This window comes from Diabrotica virgifera, chromosome 7, assembly GCF_917563875.1.
Source record: "Diabrotica virgifera virgifera chromosome 7, PGI_DIABVI_V3a".
In the NCBI taxonomy this organism is placed as follows: Eukaryota; Metazoa; Arthropoda; class Insecta; order Coleoptera; family Chrysomelidae; genus Diabrotica; species Diabrotica virgifera.
Genome location: NC_065449.1, coordinates 227,445,954 through 227,458,899, shown reverse-complemented (window position 1 = coordinate 227,458,899; position 12,946 = coordinate 227,445,954).

Below are 12,946 nucleotides of genomic sequence, written 5' to 3'. Positions count from 1 at the left end.
ACGGTGTTCTATTGGAACAGCAGTTTGGTTTCAGGCGCCATAAGTCAACTGAACTCAATTTGCTGACATATTCGCTCCGAGCGTTAACAAAGTGTCAAAGCAAAATCGACCGACCTGCTCATGGTGGCGGTTTTTTGAAATTTTATAAGGACGCTTTGTGTATGTTTAAATGAGACATTTAAAAAAATGTCGTGTCACGCTAGTGATATTATGTATTAATATAAACAGAAAATAAAAACGCACTATAAATTCTTCACTTTCCAATATTGATTATCAGTTTGATTTTGTATGCATAACCTCACTATCGCAGTTTATGTCAATAAATATTTATTAACGAAAAAGAAAATATTTTGTTGCACTATAAATTACAGTATAAATTAATAACTAATGAATTCTAACAATTGTATTCGGTTATTATCACTACAAAATAAAATATTCAAGTTTAACAAAATAATCCCATAAGACTCAATGTTAAAACGTCCTTACAAAATCTGACAGCGTATCACGTGACTGTACGTAGAGGGGAGACGCACGGAGCCAATACTAACTTCTTACTGAACGCCTTGGACGAAGGACTACAGGTGGACGCCCTGTACACCGACTTCTCTAAGGCTTTCGACAGAGTTAATCACAATATTCTATTAGAAAAATTGCAGCGATTAGGGATACATGGTTCACTTCTGCTGTGGCTTAGGGAATATCTTCTGGACAGAAAACAAATCGTCAAGCTCTACAGCTATTTTTCCTACGAAATAGTTGTCCCTTCGGGCGTACCGCAGGGATCTCATCTTGGACCTTTGTTGTTTAATGTTTTTATTAACGATATAAAAGACTGTTTCCAATATGCGAAATTTCTTTTATTTGCTGACGATGTTAAGTTTTACTGCCACATTAGGAATCCACTCGACTGTTTAAGGCTTCAGTCCGATTTGAATCGGTTGAATGAATGGTGCAGCAACAATGACATGGTTCTCAACTCCTGCAAATGTTTTCACATTTCATTCACGCGTTCGAAAAGTCCTATCTCTTTCACATACAAAATAGGTGATATAAATATCACAACAGTCACATCCATAAAAGATCTTGGAGTTACACTTGACTCTGGACTATCTTTCAATATTCATATAAGCAATATCATCTCAAAATCGCTTCAACTGTTAGGTTTTATTAAAAGATGCTCCCAAGACTTTAGGCAGTTGAGATCGTTTAAACTGTTGTACTGTGCAATGGTGAGGCCAATCGTGGAATATGCATCTTGCGTCTGGTCACCCGCCTATGAGACATACAACTGTAAGATTGAAAGGATCCAGCACCTATTCCTTAGGTTCGTCGCATTCAAAACAAACTGTAGAGACTGGAATTATATGGATCTTGAACTAGAACTTAACATTGACACCTTATCAAGCAGACGGAAAAAGAAGGACATGTACATGTTGTATAATATTATAAATTCAATTCACGACTGCCCCGAGCTCCTGGAGGAAGTAGGTTTACATATTCCCTCCAGAATCACACGTTCAAGATCTACGTTTCATACTCCCATCAGCAGAACTAACTTCACTGCAAATTCTTTCATCTCGAGGGTTTCTAGACAGGCAAATGCTTGCTCCAATTGTGTGGATTTCTTTGCGGATAGTTCGCGATTTTTAAAAACGCTAAAGGATTGCACCCTCTAGTTTTATGTTCTTGAATATTTTAAACTTGTGATTATATATCTTTACCTGTTATTTTTACTTTTTGACTTGCTTTATTTTCGTAGTGTTTATTGTATTTTACGTATATTTGTAATATTTTGTTAGTTCTTCATATCTTCTGTAATGTTTTATGGCAATGAGCTTTGCTCGTAAATATATATAAATAAATAAATAAATATTAATATATCTACGTCATACGTTATTGGTATATATCAATGATACAAACCAAAGACGTATGACGTGGATATGTTAATATTATGTGACACATGACAGAAGCTCGAAACAAATGACAATCGATGAAAAGCCCTATTGACCCATTCAAATCACATGAAGCTAGATTGCGGCCAACATACAAGACACGGATCTACATACCGAGCGAGTCTCGTAAATTGCACGACTTCGAGCCACGCTTCACGCAACCGTATTTGCGTACTTGTGTTTTGAGTTGTGTGGTCGTGCTCTGGTCGAGTGGAGTTATAATTTACCAAATTTAAATATAATCGTTTCTACTGATTCATAAATGTATATATGTACTATAATATATTAAAGTTTTTAAATATTGCTAATATTATTAAAGTTTTTAACATTGTATTTTAATATACTTTGTTTTATTAATAATTAATTAATTTAATATTACCTAAGTATTGCACCTTGTTCAAAAAAAGTTCAAAAATACCGCGGTTTTTTCATATGAAAATGCAAAGCAAAATATACAATTTGCAGAGTATGTAAATGCTTGTTTTTTTATAAAATAATCAGTGGCGGCTCCTCTTTGAGGCCGCATGGCCGCGCGCCCTCCCAGATATAATGTTGGTTAAAAAATTCTGATACAACCAACTTCAACATTTTCTATTCTAATTTTAATTTGTTGAAATTCACATAAAAACACTGTCTGATATTTTTCCGACGCTCAACCAGCTTGTCATAGCTTTATAGGACGTAGGCGATGGTTGAGACCACGTTGAGAGGGCACGCACGATATTTGGGCGCAAGAGAAGTGCGGCCACGTAACCATAGCAATCGAGGACGGTCGACCAACACTCCCACTGATCTTCAGACGTTGCGTGATGTTGCATTTTGGCCGCACTTCTTTAGCGGCCTCAGTGAGCAAGAAAGCACGCGGCAAGAAGCTTTGCAAGCAGTTATCTCTGACAACAATAAAGCGAAAGCAGTGGAAAAGTTTGCAGTAGTAGTGTTTAAAGTTTCACTTATTCTTATTACGTAAGTACACATATTTTTCATATTATAACACATGGGCTAATTAGAACGAATTTATTTTAGCATCATGAATACTGTTCATAATATATTAAATACGAACTTTTCCAATCTGCCACTTGAAGATAAGTTAAAAATTAAAGAATTGGGCAGGCCGTTGCCAAATTTGAAGTTAACGCAAATTATATTAGTGAACGCAAAGCAGAACACAGAAGTTTCACCCGCCATTTTTCAAGAGACATTTATACAAGAAATAATTGGATTTGTGGTTGTGACGTTTCGAATTTATTGTACTGTTTCCCGTGTTTATTACTTTACAATGCCGGATCAAGGATGGACCGAAATTGGGCAAGAACAGGGATAAAAGATCTTCACCAACTTCCTGCAAAAATAAAAAAACATGAATCGTCTCGTGGTCATATTAATTCATGCACAGGGTTCGCATTGCTTGGCAAAGTCAATATTTTAACACAATTGAGTTCTGCATACAGGGAGTCTTTAGTACTACACAATAATAAAGTCAGAAAAAACCGACACATTTTGAAAAGAATTATTAGCTGTGTAAAATTTTGCGGTTCTTTTGAACTAGCACTTAGAGGTCATGACGAAAGCGAGGGATCTGAAAATCGAGGAATATTTAGAGAGTTGATAGATTTTACTGCAGAGTTGGATGCTACACTTAAAGAACATTTACAGAAAGCAACTGTGTTTAAAGGAACCTCCAAGACCATACAAAATGATATTTTGGACTGTATGCTACTAGTTTGTCGGGAAGAAATTTCCCATCAAATTGAAAAGGCCGACTTTTTATCTATCCAATGCGATGAAACCACCGATGTCTCAAATAATTGTCAAATGGTATTGATATTACGGTATTTCTACGAAGATTCCATTTATGAAAATTTTTGGGGCTTTTTAAGGGTTATGGATAAAACAGCAGCTGGGTTAAAAACCTGCATTGAAAACGAAATAGATCCGTTAATTTTAAAAACTCCTCAAAAACTAATAGCGCAAACTTATGATGGTGCAAATGTTATGAGCGGTTCTACCAGCGGTGTTCAAATCCAAATTAAACAGAAATATCCCAGTGCACATTTTATACATTGCTATGCCCATCAATTAAACCTAATTATGCAGAAAGCCGCATCGCAAAACCCTAAAGTGCGAGTGTTTTTTAATAATCTATCAGCTATCCCAGCGTTTTTTTCAAATTCTTCCCATCGATGTGATATTTTAGAAGAAATAGTAAATAAAAGATTACCGAGAGTGGCCGTCACTAGATGGAACTATAATATTCGTACGGTTAATTCTGTATATGAAAATCGTGAGAAACTTATAGAAGTTTTTGAAGAGGTCGAGGACAGATGTGAAAAGAGTGTTACTTCCAATGAGGCTTCTGGCTTGAGGCGAGCGTTAGAAGATCCAGAATTTATGTTTTGGTTAACGATTTTCCATAAAGTCTTGCCGCAAGTCGATATACTTTATAATCAACTCCAATCAAGAAATAAGGACAGTGTTGAATTGAAGAAGGACTTAGAAATTTTTGAGCAAAGTATTACCAACATTCGAAATGATACTGATGAAATTAAAGAAAGTGTTGAATCAAATTTTGAAAGTGCTAAAAGAAGAAGAACTGATGATAATATGCGAAGTGTTATTGCCAAGGAGGTGTGTGATGTAATAACAACACAAATGAAGGAAAGGTTCTCTTATCGGGGCCATTTGCAAGCGGCTGAACTATTCAACAAAGACATGTACTAAAAATATTCGAAAACTTTTCCAGTTAATATTCTAGATGCTGTAACTACTTGTTATCCCGTGTTATGCAAGACCAGATTAAAGACTGAATTAGAAGTAATATATTCGAGGCCAGACTTAAAAGAAATTGTTGGAGCTATGAACATTCTCACGTTTATGTTAGAGAATAATCTTGCCGAAACCTTTGCAGAAACAATAATGGTGTTAAAAATTATTGTGACAACTCCAATGACAACTGCAGAATCGGAACGTTGTTTTTCAACCCTTAAGCGCATAAAAACATTTTTGCGAAACACAATGCTTAATGATCGACTAAATGCCCTAGCTATGATGTCCATAAACCGAAATTTACTTCATGATGGGATCAATGATTTCGAGGAAAAAGTTATGGAAAAATTTATTGCTATGAAAGACCGTAGAGCCGATTTTAATTTTAAAAAGTAATTGTAATGTATTAATTATTATGAACGCAATGTCGTAGTGTATTTCTTGAATAGAACTATTAAACTATTATAAATCAAATTTGTTTGTATTTGAAAATTTAAATATGTAGTAGGTACCTAATTCCTGTAAGTTGTACCTAACTATTTTATTTTGACCAGAGCCGAAAGTCGGTAAGGTTGGTTTTTCCCATAATTTGAGAAATTTGCCGACCAGCCCATCGTAAAAATTATTGCCCCTATTTGAGTATTGCCCTTCATTGCGTTTACCTGCGTAACGCCAATTTAATGTTTTCTACGAACTTGAAACCGTTTGCCGCGTCAAAAGCTTTGCCGTCATATTTGCCCATCTGCGTATATAAACCTACAATAGTTCTCAGCAAACATTCTAGGGAAAAAATTGCAAAGACACCGTTCCAATAGTAAATGGAAATCCACTTTGCACCCGATAGAAAAATGAAAACCCGCTGCCCCTGATCAAATTCCTACTAAATCCCTGAGGGCAAATTTTTGTGTGCAATTGTTATTATCTGCGCCCTCCCTGCTCAAATTCTACGAGCCGCCACTGAAAATAATACAAATTGTATGTAGGTAGGTAGAGTAGCAAAGCGTTGAGTAGTTATAGCAAAAGTAGCTATGCCATCTGAGACACGATATAAGGATGAAATTAGTTTTATATTTTCTTTTCTCATGGAGCATGCATGATGGAGAGTTTTTAAAATACGTAACAAAGCATGTTGTTTTGTTATCTATGTTACAAATATGTTGTTTTTTTTTTCAAATTACAAAATATGTTGTTTTCAACACAAGTACCTAATTGCTGTTATTATTTGCTGAGCATTTAGAATTTTGACTAACGCTCGATTTCATAATAAAGTTAAAGTGTGTGTTACCTTAAAAAATGCAATTGTTACAGTTAAAGAAAACTTTAAATTTAAAGTCCACTTTAACTTTATTAATATAAAATCGAGCGTAAGAAATTTTATAAACTTCGGAAAATAGCATTTCAAAAAAAGTACTGTAAGTATGCTGTATTTTCTAATTTTTCTCAAAAAAATAACACAAAACTTATTTTAAAACATATATACTGACACATAAAAAAGTAAATTATTTTTGAATTAAAACTTTTGCAGCTAGCATATTGGCTTCTTCTGAGGACGGCTTTTGCAATTTTGAACTTTTCTTTCCCTTTTTAATCTTTTTTGTTGGAAAAAACTTCCTTTGGGGTATAATTTTTTTATTAGAGGGTATTCTGGATGTGGATGGAAAACCCAAATTGATATCTTTTTGATTTCTTATAGCATCTATGGTGGGTTTTATCGGGACTACAATTTTTTGTACAGCCTTAATTTAATTCTTCGAAAAAAACTAAATCATTTATTTGCCCTGTTAGCTGTAAAATTATATATATATATATATATATATATATATATATATATATATATATATATATATATATATATATTTGAAAAACAAAAAAACAAAAGATGTAAATCTTTGAAACACACTCAGTGATCAAAAGATCTAAGTTTTTACCGACCAAACGTAACTAAATCAAACAAATGAAATAGAGAATGTGGAAAAATCCCCTTACGAACAATTCACACATCCACCATTTCAGGTTGGGAAAAATTTCTTGAATAGAATCAAAGATCCAAACACCTGTTCTTAGAAATGTGTTTCGCCCTCTTCAACCTCTCTGGGCTTATCAATAAAGATGAGAGGTTGAATATCTTTAGACACATTCCATCAAAAAACAACATTCGAGACCCAGACATAGTAGGAGCGTATATCTACGCCGCATAATCTGACCATGACAGCCTCACGTTTTAATTCCCTAATTACTATAAGTAAAATATATGTTTGAAAAACAAAAAAACAAAAGATGTAAATCTTTGAAACACACTCAGTGATCAAAAGATCTAAGTTATTGGTTTACCGACCAAACGTAACTAAATCAAACAGTTTGGTCGGTAAACCAATAACTTAGATCTTTTGATCACTGAGTGTGTTTCAAAGATTTACATCTTTTGTTTTTTTGTTTTTCAAACATATATTTTACTTATAGTAATTAGGGAATTAAAACGTGAGGCTGTCATGGTCAGATTATGCGGCGTAGATATACGCTCCTACTATGTCTGGGTCTCGAATGTTGTTTTTTGATGGAATGTGTCTAAAGATATTCAACCTCTCATCTTTATTGATAAGCCCAGAGAGGTTGAAGAGGGCGAAACACATTTCTAAGAACAGGTGTTTGGATCTTTGATTCTATTCAAGAAATTTTTCCCAACCTGAAATGGTGGATGTGTGAATTGTTCGTAAGGGTATTTTTCCACATTCTCTATTTCATTTGTTTGATTTAGTTACGTTTGGTCGGTAAACCAATAACTTAGATCTTTTGATCACTGAGTGTGTTTCAAAGATTTACATCTTTTGTTTTTTTGTTTTTCAAACATATATTTTACTTATAGTAATTAGGGAATTAAAACGTGAGGCTGTCATGGTCAGATTATGCGGCGTAGATATACGCTCCTACTATGTCTGGGTCTCGAATGTTGTTTTTTGATGGAATGTGTCTAAAGATATTCAACCTCTCATCTTTATTGATAAGCCCAGAGAGGTTGAAGAGGGCGAAACACATTTCTAAGAACAGGTGTTTGGATCATTGATTCTATTCAAGAAATTTTTCCCAACCTGAAATGGTGGATGTGTGAATTGTTCGTAAGGGGATTTTTCCACATTCTCTATTTCATTTGTTTGATATATATATATATATATATATATATATATATATATATATATATATATATATATATATATATATATATAGCTAAAGGTAACACCTCCACTAGTTTTATGTATAAAGTAGGGGATAAAAAATTGAACGTATTAAATGAGCGATGAAAGACGTATGTGATTTCTCATCCCAAAAAACCCCCGCTTACCAAATTTCAATATTCAAGATAATAAATAAAATAAAAGTTTAATTTTGACAAACTGTATTTCGGTTATTATCAACTTTAGTACTAAGGTAAGTTAGCTTAAATCGGCCTATTTTAAGCTCAGAAATCTACGGTTAAGCTATGGCCCATTCTTTACCAAACACCCTGTATAAAATATGATATTACCTGGATGTTTTCTTTTTACATGTGCTGTCAAGTTAGAAGATTTCAAAAAGTTTATGTTACAACTTAGTACAACGATTCATTTTCTACTTACATCAAAAAGAACACTTTGAAAATAAAACAAAATTTTAAATTATAAACACAACACTAAATAAATAATTTCTCACAACGGTCAAAAACCACACTTAAAAGTTTTAGAAATTCACACCACAGAATCAAGTTACTCAAATTTTCAAACACCTCACCTGACAACACGGTTCTTAGACATTACTACGGTTGCCTAAATTGACTATCCAATGAACATTAAGGGTGAGATTACGTCACGAGAGTTTACTGTCATTTGAATCGTAATATAATTTTTTTCGAATCCTGACAAAACCAAGTATTTTAGAAAAATTTAAACGCAGGATGCAAGATTACATTTTTACCGAGGGCGGAAAGCCCCTTAGAATGAACAAGCAGATTCTATTGAATGAAATATTTGAAATTAAATATCACACTTCTCTTTTATTTTCAGCCCTGTAACTTATTAAAATAAACATTATAGAAGTTTTCAGGGACTTTCAGCCCTCGGTAATAATGTAGTCTTTCATTCTGAGTTTAAATTTTTCAAAAATATTTATTAGTTTTCTCAGGATTCGAAAAAAGTGAATACAATTAAAACACATTGAGAATTTTGACATGCGTCAAAATTTTGCATTAACTCAATGTAAAATTCTGAACTGTTGAATTCCAGCTTCCCTAATAAATATTGTACATCAAAAGACATTAGAAACTATTTGTACAGGATTGAAATCTGTATTGGAAATAACTGTTAAAGTTGGTCTACGTAATTAAACATATTCCAAAATTTTGTAAAAATGTAATGCATTTTAGTTTTCAGCCCAAACTTAGGCCACACACAATGCAATAGTGTTCACATTTTTGAACTGTCAATATTTTTATTTTATCATCTATTGTTTAAAAACAATACAGTTGATAAGATACCCTATCAGTTGCGGAGAAAGGATTAATAATACATAATAACACAAATAATACACATATATACACAATAACACACATTCAATGATCGAAAATCATTTAAAAATATGGGAATGTAAACTCTTGTGACGTAAAGTCAAAAATATAAGTCTCCCCACCACCGTCGGACAAGACAACCGTAATAAAAGGTTTGTTCCAACACGACCGAGAACCGTCACGAAACGGTAACGCTTCTGCGCAGTAAACAAAATCCGTTCCAACAAAAATATGATCGTCATCGGATCGTCCTTCCCACTGTTCCAACAAGAATTGTGATCTTTCGGTGACGGTTTCGTGATGATCATTTCAATAATCGGGCAAATGCATAATGTGCTGGTTGGACTGACTTGCGCACTAGGATTTAATTCTTTAAAGTTTTTGAGCCTTTGATCGACTAAAAGCACACAAGCTGTCACCAACAAAAATGACAAATATATGATTACCGTCATGGGACGATAACTGGGCGATACAATTACGAACATGCGCACAACAAACGGTACAAGTAGTTTCGTGACGGTTTCTGGACCGTCCAAAAGTTCATGTTGGAACAAACCTAAAGTCTAATAACCGTGACCTGACACAGTGTATTAAGTACGATTGCGCGAAGCCGTGCAATTTATGAGATGCGCTCGGTCTGTAGATCCAAGTACATAACAAGTGAGAGGTCCTAGAGAGAGACAGAGCTTGTCAGGGAAAATTTGACTTCTTCAATTGGTTGGATATTATCATAATGACCAGAGTTGCCAGATGTGATTTTATAAATCCCCCACTTAGAAACTGTAATTCCCTCAAATTAAGCTCAAATCCCCCAAATTAAAATATTTTCTGCATGTTAATAAATTAGTATTCAAATGTAGAGAACAGTAAACCAAAATTATACTACTTATCAACAGAGAGGACCCTGGAAATAATTCATAGGTCCTATCTTCTTCGATTATATGAGAGCATAATATACAGTTCTATGTATATTCGCAAATTTAATTTCCCATGACTCCTTAAAATCTTCCATAACTCTCCCCCCAAAATATCCCCCAACCATTTCTGCTTGGAAAAAATCCCATAGACGCTTTTAAATTACTCCAAAATTGTAGGAAAATACCCCAAGCTGGCAACCCTGATTACCACTATCAATTTGTTTGTTTACGAAAGATGGCGATTATCTTCTATCCTTCCCTGACTAGACTCTCTCATCCTGGCGGCAATTACCTTAGACAAGGAAAAAAGAGAGGACGGGTAACACCCATTTAACACACACGTTCCAAAAGTGAAGCCAGTTTTTGGTTTGTTTGTCACCAGAAACATGGCGGTCACGTCAAAAATAACAATGGGTTGCCAGTGGTGGGTGTTCGTTGAAGGTTAAAATTTCATAAAAATAAAGTAAATCATCATCTAAAATTCGTAATAAAAACATATGTATGTATTGAAACATATGTACGTAATATGAGCAACTTAATAAAACATTTACCATACACAAATTCTTCATTTTAAATACATTTCATGTTTTTATTTTAAATACTCAATGCATAACAATACCCCAAAGATACGTCGATGATCAAAATCCCTGGTGTCAGTTTGGCTTCACTTTTGGTCATAGGATTACTCGTCCTCTCTCTTTCCTTGTCTAAGGCAATTACCCATTCCATCCGTGTTGACAGTTCATTGGGCATTATGCCCGATGAACTATCCATCTGTCATGTCAATACGGATGGAACAGGCGCACGAAGAAAATTAATGCAGCCACGATACAAGAGAGAGATCCTAGAGAGAGACATACAAGGTGCTGGAAATTTTGACAGGCCGTGTAATTTGAGTTGCCTATATTGTGCCTATATCAGAGATGTGGAGCGTCATAAAGTTAGCGAAACGGTTTTTTCAAAGTCGTTATTTTGACTTCTACCATAGCTAAAATATTTGCACCTCGTTTGCGGATAATTGAACCAAAGAATACGTGAGAGATATGTATTCTTTGATTGAACCATTCAAAATTTCATTTGCGGATTTTCCGTTTTCGAGATATATAAGCAAATCAAAAGTGGAGATTTCGGCGCAGCGCTAAAAATAAATGTCGATTTTCAGGGTATAAAATGCAATAAAGTCACTAAATAACCATATCACTTAATTGCACCTCGTTTGCGGATTATGAATAAACTGGTTTTAATTGAAAATTGTGAAAATTGAGAATGTTATAAAGGAAAAACGATATTAATGTTGGTTGCCTATACTGTAGGAGCTAAGGAATGCCAGAATAATTTTCACTTTTGGTAAACCTAAACTGTAACGCTAAAAGTGGTATGTACCATAGTCAAAATAACTCCTCCTGACTTAAAGGTAATCCCTCCTTCGAAATTTCATTTGCGGATATTCCATTTTCAAGTTATATCAAAATGAAATTTCTCGGGACAGCGCCAAAGTATAGTAGAACCCCGCAAATCCGAACTTTCGGCAAATCCGAACCAACGGAAAGTGAAAAAATTTTTTAAAAATTCAAAATAAAAATTTAAAAACATGTTTATTATGTGAGAAAATAATTACGTAAGATATAATTACAGTATTAAACACTGGAACACTAATGGATGAATAAAAGCGTCGAGTTAGACTAAACACAATCAATAAAGGAATGTGCATAATACACATTTTCCATGGTATACTATGAACGAAAACATTGAAAAAGATAAGAAACATGAGAAACATAGTGTAATCAATATCCAGATTACAAATTAAATGAATCATTTAAGTACATGGCCGAATTCCCATGTCCCGTGACGAAACAAAACTACTGGCCTTAGCCATTTAATATTTCAGTGATCTAAATATTTTTCAGCTTTAGAATATTGGAGGCATAAACGTGCGGATAGAGTTTCATAAAGGGATCGGTGGCAGTCCAAATCTTTTAAAAATCATCTTCGTTAGCTTCTTAGGCTAACTTTCGGATAATCCGAACTTTTCGGAATCCGAACAGGCTGTCCCCCCAATTAGTTCGGATTTGCGGGGTTCTACTGTATTTCCATTATCGAGATATTTATTAAAAGCTGTAAAAATAACAATAACTATATTATTTAATTTCTCGTGGTTTGAGGATTACGAGTAGACCTGGTTTAAACTAAAAATCATAAAACTAAAAAATTTTCCATTTTGGTGGTCCTAAACTGTATTTGCAAAAGTATTATCTGTATTGTAATGTATATTTAAAATGATTGCTTCTGACTTAAGAAAATCCCTCCATTCGAAATTTCATTTGCGGATTTTCCGTTTTCGAGTTATAAAAAAATAAAAATTTTCGGCGCCGCACCAAAGTGTTTATTGCCTTTTTGTAGATATCAAAAGCTGTAAAACCACTAAATAATCATATCTTTTAATTCGTCCTCGTTTGAGGATTATGAATATACCTTTTTACTAAACTAAAATTTTTAACTTTTAACTAAAAATCATAAAAATTAAGAATTTTTCGAAGAAAAAAGATTTCCATTTTGGTGGGCCTAAACTGTATTAGCAAAAGTATTATCCACCATATCTAAAATAATTCCTCCTGATTTGAGGATAATCCCTCCATTCGAAATTTTATTTGCGGATTTTCGGTTTTCGAGATATAACCAAATAAAAAGTTGAGATTTCGGCGCAGCGCTAAAAATAAATTTTAATTTTCTGGGTATAAAAAGCCGTAAAATTGCTAAATAACCATATCACCTAATTGCTC